Source organism: Salmo trutta, chromosome 1, assembly GCF_901001165.1.
Source record: "Salmo trutta chromosome 1, fSalTru1.1, whole genome shotgun sequence".
NCBI lineage: Eukaryota > Metazoa > Chordata > Actinopteri > Salmoniformes > Salmonidae > Salmo > Salmo trutta.
The window spans coordinates 5742937-5752166 of record NC_042957.1 but is presented as its reverse complement, the minus strand read 5'-3'; the positions used below and the strand labels follow the sequence as shown (position 1 = coordinate 5752166).

Below are 9230 nucleotides of genomic sequence, written 5' to 3'. Positions count from 1 at the left end.
TTGCATTGTCGCCAGAAACTTTAGAATTTGGACTAGGCACCACACTTGCTTGGGCATAGGATCCAGTTGGGTCAGGTCCAGTGTGGGCAGGATGCCCATGAGAATTACCTAGAAAACAAAAAGAGGTAAAATCCCAGCCTTAAGCTATCGGAACTAGACTGATTTGAACTGAAGTAGTGTAAACCAAAACACACCTTTAAGTGTAAAACAAGTTATCCCTCCAATTAGCAGGCAGCAAATCCAGGAAACACTACAAAATATTCAGACAGTTAAACACAAGTAACCAGTGAAAACTTTAAGACAAGGTAAACCAACCAGATGACTACATTGAAAAACTAACCTCAACGAGAGTCCAAAAGTCACAGCCATTTTAGTGATCAAAACCACAACAGTATTCAGAACTAATGCTAGCCAGACACCCTGCCAGAATATCTGTTGCTATGTCTAACAGCTGTTTTGGTTGCACCTCATAAAGGAAACCCAGACCCTTCTAACCTGGCTGGCAAATTATGTACAGCTGTCAACCAATGAACTTCATTTCAATTGGTTCAGTTTCCCAAATGCGATTAGGTGCTCTGGATTTCATTCAGCTGGTGTGCTGGAGGGTGGAGTTTGCACATCATGGACCAATCCAATGGTTTTAAAGAGTGAATTCTACCCACCCATTCCGGATTGAGCAAATTGTTTTTCAACAGGAGTCACCGTTGATGTATGGTGAACAACAGAGGTGATTGGACGACAAAAGAAAAACACCAAATTCAGTTCAACATTTACAGAAATGATGAATGCATTTTCAATTTCATACATGTTCATGAGTCTATAGCTGCCAAATTCTGATCTTTTTCCTTCTAATTGGTCTTTTCACCAATCAGATCAGCTGTTTTGCCCATAACGTGGGGCAAAAGGTCAGAATTGGGCTGCCTGTGCAACCACAGCCTGTGTGGCTGGGACCAAACAGACTATGAGGGAGTTTGTGGTTGCGGCCAGACAGACTTCGGCCGCTTTCCAAAGCTTAGAAGTTGCTGACGTCTGGCAGATCTACATCACCTTGATCGGTATTTTAAGTATCTACTAACCACATCATATATCAGTGGACGACACAGTTGATGATGTGGCACGCAACCATTGGTTGTTGCGTCACCTCACCTTAGCTGTAGAAAGTGACCTATGGCTGTGTTACACAGGCAGCCCAATTCTAATCGTTTTTCCACTTATTGGTCTTTTGACCAATCACATCAGATCTTTTCACATCAGATCTTTTCATAGCTGAATGGTCAAAATACGTATTAGTGAAAAAAATATCAGAATTGGGGTGCCTTCCTAAGTTAGCCTATGAGGGAGTTCTACCAACCTGAGCCGAGGCGCACCGTTTGGTGATGTGAACGGACAAAAGCAGTAAGGGAGGAGCGCCCTTTCAAATCGTACAGTCAGTGGTGTAATGGAGGCTATACGCAGGTATACCACTTTGTTTTCAGTAGACATTTCGTATAATCAATTCTTAATCCCCACTGATGTGTATCAAAGTAGCATAGTGGAGGTAAACACTGTATCAATTCATAAGGCTGATGGAACGTATCAGAATGTTCAGCTTAAAATGTTGAAAAACTATTATTTCTTCACATTTTAAGCGCATGAATATGTACATGTCGGTAGACCTATGCAGAATGTTCCAAAATGCAGTTTACCTTCATATGAAGTGTGTGTGACTGCCTTGCTCAGTAGCTAACTAATAATCTAGTGTACATTATCAAACCTAACAAAAAATCCTTCTTCAAAACAAAACTCTTAGCTAGACATAAAATATATAAAGACTTGATATAGAAAAAAAAGTTGTATTATGCAGCATTATTGTTTGAGGTACAACAATTCTGATGAAAATTGCCTTCTTTTTTTCCTTTTTCTTGTCGCTTCCCCACGTGGAGGTTCCTGCTCTCTGATTGGCTCAAAGTCAAGTTGTCAGCCAAAGTCAGGTTCATCCGTACAGAACAGGTATGTCTTTTGTTCTAGCATGATAAGGAACGGCCTCCTACCGTGATGAGTACCAATCCACACTCTGTCGACAGTCAGACAATGAATGCTAGACATTGAAAGAAAGTTGATTTGAACAACTAGAGAGCACATTTGAGTTTATAAAATATTTCCCTCAACATTTCTAATGTAGTATTTGGCTACTTGGCTACTTTGAAGCAAGGTAAGTCATGCCTCATAATATGAAGAAAAAAGGTCCAGGTTTCAAACAATTAAGGAACAGGAAAAATATAGTGATGGTAATGATAGACCTAACTGTCTTCTGGTAGATGGAAAGGCTTTCCCTAAAACCTTCTCTATTAAATGTTAACTAGCTACGAAGTAGCCTATACCTACCTGTCAGAATGATATCATGACTACTTGCACAGTATAGAGTGTTCACCGACTGTACCCTACCTAATACGTCCAATAATAAGCACCAAGATCTGTTGACAGAGCGGTGAAGCTTTCTAGGATATTTAAATGTACACGTTTTGGTGATTGTCTTCAAAGTTATTTTCCACGGGTCTCCAAAAGCAAAATGAACATAACCTGAATTAAATGCAAAAGGCCTTGAAAAGAAAAGGCTTGTGGTACGCTCAGTCCTCCATTGATATTTCACAGAGATACGCTTGTTTTTATGAGAAATCTTTAAAAAAAGAACCGTAATTTCGCATTAATATGAACAGCATATATGAAAATATTGACGTGTCGTGTCATTAAATCGAAATCTATCTTACCTGTATACTGTTTTATGTCCTCTGGATTCTAGAAGAAAGACGACGGGTTCAACAGTGAGCCTGTCAGGTAGCCTTAATTCTGACACGGCAGTAGTAGAGGTTTCAGTAGTAGTTTCAGTAGTAGAGGTAATATTTCATTGTGGATATAAATATAGGTGTAATACAAAACAAGAGCCCTACTAACTTCTAATAGACCCTCCCCCATCCCACTAATCCCTTCCAACCCCCCCCAACCCAGTCCATTCTCAATGACCCTACACTTCAATCTTTCCCTCTCTTCAACATACTTACAACAATATAACAACACATGCTCCACCGTTTCATCGACTATACACTCCAGACACAAACCATTCACATGTTTGCCAACCAGATGTAATGATGAGTTCAATGTACAATGTCTTTAGGGCAATCGAGCAAACACCACCTCTTCCTTCCTAATCTGAGCTTCGAATCTTGGCCCACCAACCTTTCTTTGGAGGGAATATAAATGCCGGCCCTTGTGCTCAGAGTCCCATCTCTTCTGCCTCTCACCTATCAAAATGGCTCTGATCTTACATTTGGCCTCACCTGTACCCAGTGTAACATTAACGTCAGTTATATCTCGTCTCAAAACTATTTTGGCTAACTGGGCTACAATTTCAATCCCTTCCACACCTGTACAGTTGTGGCCAAAAGTTTTGAGAATGACACAAATATACATTTTCTCAAAGTCTGCTGCCTCAGTTTGTATGATGGCAATACGCATATACTCCATGATGATATGAGGAGTGATCAGATGAATTGTAATTAATTGCAAAGTCCCTCTTTGCCATGCAAATGAACTGAAAACCCCAAAAACTTTTTCCACTGCATTTCAGCCCTGCCACAAAAGGACCAGCTAACATCATGTCAGTGATTATCTCATTAACACAGGTGTGAGTGTTGACGGGGACAAGGCTGGAGATCACTATGTCATGCTGATTGAGTTCGTATAACAGACTGGAAGCTTCAAAAGGAGGGTGGTGCTTGGAATCAATAATTCTTCCTCTGTCAACCATGGTTACCTGGAAGGAAACACATGCCGTCATCATTGCTTTGCACGAAAAGGGCTTCACAGGCAAGGAAATTGCTGCCAGTAAGATTGCACCTAAATCAACCATTTATCGGATCATCAAGAACTTCAAGGAGAGCGGATCAATTGTTGTGAAGAAGGCTTCAGGGTGCCCAAGAAAGTCCAGCAAGCGCCAGGACCGTCTCCTAAAGTTGATTCAACTGCGGAATCGGGGCACCACCAGTACAGAGCTTGCTCAGGAATGGCAGCAGGCAGGTGTGAGTGCATCTGCACGCACAGTATGGCGAAGACTTTTGGAGGATGGCCTGGTGTCAAGAAGGGCAGCAAAGAAGCCACTTCTCTCCAGGAAAAAACATCAGGGACAGACTGATATTCTGCAAAAGGTACAGGGAGTGGACTGCTGAGGACTGGGGTAAAGTCATTTTCTCTGATGAATCCCCTTTCCGATTTGTTTGGGGCATCCGGAAAAACGCTTGTCCGGAGAAGACAAGGTGAGCGCTACCATCAGTCCTGTGTCATGCCAACAGTAAAGCATCCTGAGACCATTCATGTGTGGGGTTGCTTCTCAGCCAAGGGAGTGGGCTCACTCACAATTTTGCCTAAGATCACAGCCATGAATAAAGAATGGTACCAACACAATTTCAATCCCTTTCACACCTGTATGTGCTGGGACCCAGCAGAATCTCACTACACCCATTCTCTCAATTCTCCCCAATAACATGAATACCTCCAATAGTAGGTCACTCCTATTAAATTTACCAGATGATAAACTATTCGATACAGACAGAGAATCTGAGCATATTATCATTTTAACAGGTTGTACGTCCTCCACCCACTGGAGGGCAAATATTATCGCCAACAGTTCAACTTAGTAAACTGACAGTTCATCTGTTAGTCTTCTGCACATCAAATTCAGAAACGTAAACGCCTGCTCCTGTGAGCCCAACATCTGGGTCCTTGGAGCCATCTGTTAAAAGCTGTATAAAAGCATAAACGTATACCAATTTAATTGTCAACCAGTTTCACTGACTTCTGACCAATATTTACTTTTCTCTACCAAGGTTAGATCAACAACAGGATCTGGGAGTAACCATGGAGGAACATCCCCTATTACCAAAGAAGGGCCAACCTCCAACTCTCTCAAACCACTCTCATCAGCAAGCTTTCCAACTGTCCAACCAAAACCACTACCTTGTCTACTAGTACATTCCCAACATTCATCTAGAACAGTAGCAGTGGTATGCTAAACCTCTCTAAGCCTTTCAACCCAATAAGCTACCAAAAAATATTTTGCCGTGTATCCAAAGGCATCTCAACTGCCTCCTCTAGTAAGGCACATACAGATGTTGATTTAAATGCACCAATACATATTGTTTGTTGTGACGTGACTTTCATTAATGTGATGACTGTTATTTATTTCATCCACTAACTATGTTTAATTGTTACCCGATTTAAATTACCATGAAACTATTAACGAGTTACCATCGCCCAAATTAAACTCTAGAAATGATATATTGATAAGTAACTTATTAATCATCACCTCATATCAGTCTCATTCTGAAGAGTCGTAACCTTCTTGGATCTGCTAGAACCCCAGCTTTGCTTATTATTCAGTACTATTCAAATTGATTTAATTATTTATTTACTAACTAACTAAATAATTACATGGAATACACATACAATGACATGAGACAAAAGTCCCTAGTGGACTGACAAGATATGACAGCTTATTACAGAGAGGTGTGGAAAATAGAGAGAAAAAGGGAATTAATCGTGGATACATTGTATAACTATTGTCACATTAATCATAGACCTTGCACATGAACCACCACCCGTTTGGGGTAAGAAAATAATGAATGTATTTATGTGTTGAATGCCTTCGTTTTTCGTCTATCTTGGTCAGAACCAAGCCCTCGCGTGGGTGTAAGGCTCTGATTGTCCACCAGAGGCCACATTGTCCTTCTTCTTAGTTGTCTGTGCTTGTAGTGGAGTGAATTCAGAGCAGATATTCAGATGTACCAATGATTATCAGAGATGGGATTTTATCCTTCCCACCTTGTATCTTTAGTCAGTTTGAAGCACGTTACACGCACAGTTGCAAACTGGCAATGTTTAGGTCTGGGAGTTATCTTCTTCGCCTCAGGTTGAGTTTTAAGTTCTAACCATTTCCCACATGTAACTAACTCTCCATGCTTTTCTGGTCTGTTATGTTAATTCTTAGCGAGTACTTTTACATTTACATTACATTTAAGTCATTTAGCAGACGCTCTTATCCAGAGCAACTTACAAATTGGTGCATTCACCTATAATATCCAGTAGAACAACCACTTTACAATAGTGCATCTAAATATTTTAAAGGGGGGGGGGGGGTTAGAAGGATTTAAGCACTCTGGCCAAAGGGGGGGTTCCGTCATGCTGACATGAACTCTGACATCACTCGTGGTGGGGCTAGTCACTGTGCATAGTTTATATGAAAAACAATTCTCATTAGAAACTAAAATCACATTCCTATCTTAACATAGTTTCATCAATTTTCATATCACATAGACAACGTATTGGATGGAAACTTGACCGATAAAATGTATACACTTTCCGAGGTACAGTATTTTTCTTGATACCATTCTTAATGATGTCATAAAACGAACAATGTGACATGATTATTCTTTAGATCCCCAATGACCATTCCAAACATTCTGATGTTATAAATATTGTTCCAGTGTTTACTTTTTGGACATTATTGTTTTGGCGGGAAAAGGTCTTCTGTAGACAAAGGAACATTCCTTTACCAATACTGAAGAGTAAGAGGGAGATCATGTAGTGACCAAAAAATTTGAAACATAAAGATATATATTTTTAAGATTCTTCTCAACAATTTCAACAAATTTACTCAGTTACAGTTCATATAAGGAAATCAGTCAATTGAAAGAAATGAATTAGATTGTAATCTATGGATTTCAGGTGACTGGGCAGGGGCGCACCCAATCATGAGTTTTTCCCACAAAATGGCTTTATTACAGACATAAATACTAAGTTTCATCAGCTGTCTGGATGGCTGACCACCACTTTACATGTGTTTACATTGTTTATTATAGTTTCCTCGTGACAGTGTAGAAGTAGTACTGCAACCTGTCTAGTAGATGGCAAGGTGTAGGCCTGTTCAAAGCACTCAAACTGGATTCTGTGACATGTGGAGTCAGATTGATGCTATCAGATTATTTTCTGAAAAAAAACATTAAAAAACTTTTAAAAACTATCAGATCGATCAGACCCTGGCTAACAAAGGATCACAGAATCCAGATTTCCCCCCAAAACCTTTAAGCCACCCCTGGGGACATCGACCTCTGTTCCAGATGTAGTGCTTTAATCAAACCTTGTACTATTAAGTCCACTTTCTGCTCACCACTTTGTCCATTCCTCCATGAACTCAGTAACTAGTTCATTGAAAAATTCCTACAATGCTAAGGGTTTTTGGAAAGTGAGTCACCAGGCAGGCTTTTAGGATTAAGAAAATATTTACAATGGCTCCAGATTAAATTAGTACCAAATCAAGTGCAGCTGTTGAAGTTCATGTTCACAACTTCTCTAGATAAATTAGTACAAAGTGAGAGCTTAAGTGCACCTTTTAAAATCAAAAAGTTTCTGCCAGGTGCTTCTGCAAGTGCAACCCCACTGTGGTCAGGTAGAAATGGATTGTGCAGAAGACCACATTGAGAGTTGACATAAGGAATGTCTGAACGACTCCAAGCAGAGTATTTTTTAACAGCTGAAAGTGATGAATGCATAGACGATTGTATCCACGTTCATGTGTCTGGCCAGACCAACATTGTGAAACAGGCATAATGTGTCCAGTTGTTTTAATGTTTCTGAATAAGGCCAAGGAGAAACTTTAGCGTCCCTGGGACAGGTTAGTGACAAGCAATGGGATGATGAGGTAAACTGCACTCACATTCTTTAGGCACCCATGGTAACAGGCCGATTACTGTAAGTCAAACACCCTACACAAAAGGGACAGGTAAACTAGGAACATATGAGGGAGCGCTGACAATTTAGAACTTCAGCATTTGAACTACCAGAAACATTTGTTTACACAAGTGTTGTGAACCACATTCTCTTTTACTCCAGACCCAGTCTATTCCCAAACAGCAAGCACATGGTAGGCAGAAGAGAACCCCACATTTTAAAGACAAGGCATTTTGAAAGTCAAATTGTTTATTGATCAAATCATGCAAGAGTAGCAGGAACACCAGGCCAAATCAATATCATAACCGTAGAACATAAGTGTGTCAGCAATAGTAGCGTCCACCACTGTAAACAATTTGCATGGCGATGCACAAGTGAAGGAGATCCTCATTTCAAACAAGTGCATTGGTTTGCACATTTCCTCACCTCAGTTACCTTTGCCCTTTTCTTCAAATGGAGGCACAGTAACAGGGGAAAGACGATTAAGGAGTTGGGCAAACCAAATTATGATCTCCCTATCTAGCTTGTTGAGGGGTCGGGCCGTCTGTTCAAGGCCGGCAGCTTCTGCCGAGGCGCGGGGACCGGCCGCTTCTGCCGAGGCGCCGGCCGCTTCTGCCGAGGCGCGGGGGCCGGCCGCTTCTGCCGAGGCGCCGGCCGCTTCTGCCGAGGCGCCGGCCGCTTCTGCCGAGGCGCCGGCCGCTTCTGCCGAGGCGCCGGCCGCTTCTGCCGAGGCGCCGGCCGCTTCTGCCGAGGCGCGGGGGCCGCTTCTGCCGAGGCGCGGGGGCCGGACGCTTCTGCCGAGGCGCGGGGGCCGGACGCTTCTGCCGAGGCGCGGGGGCCGGACGCTTCTGCCGAGGCGCGGGGGCCGGACGCTTCTGCCGAGGCGCGGGGGCCGGACGCTTCTGCTGAGGCATTTGGACACAGCTTCACACTTGCCAGGGTATTGTGGCCTGTAGCTTCAGCATTTTGACCAGACACCACACTTGCTTGGGCATGGGATCCAGTTGGTTCAGGTCCAGTGTAGGCAGGATGCCCATAAGCGTCACCTAGGAAACAAAGAAAACACTGTGGTAAAACGCCAACCTTAAGCTATTGGAACTAGACTGTGATTTGAACTGAAGTAGTGTAAACCAAAACGCACCTTGAAGGGTAAAACAAGTTATCCCTCCAATTAGCAGGCAGCAAATCCAAGAAACACTACAAAACATTCAGACAGTTAAACACAAATAACCAGTGAAAACTAAGGTAAACCACCCAGATGACTATATTGAAAAACTAACCTCAAAGAGAGTCCAAAAGTCACAGACATTTTAGTGATCCAAACCACAACCGTATTCAGAACAAATGCTAGAGAGACACCCTGACAGAATATCCCTGTTGCTATGTCAAACAGCTGTTTTGGTTGCACCTCATAAAGGAATCCCAGACCCTTCTATCCTGGATGGCTAATTATGTACAGCTGTTAGCCAATG

The 9230-nt window shown here is 42.1% G+C and overlaps 1 long non-coding RNA gene across 1 annotated transcript; it reads left to right on the top strand.

The window, feature by feature from the left end:
* Positions 1-792: 792 nt before the first annotated feature.
* On the top strand, positions 793-5063 carry LOC115154041 (uncharacterized). Its single transcript, XR_003867813.1, has 3 exons — positions 793-1455; positions 1923-1989; positions 4860-5063. It is a non-coding gene; the product is annotated as an uncharacterized LOC115154041 (long non-coding RNA).
* Positions 5064-9230: the final 4167 nt, after the last annotated feature.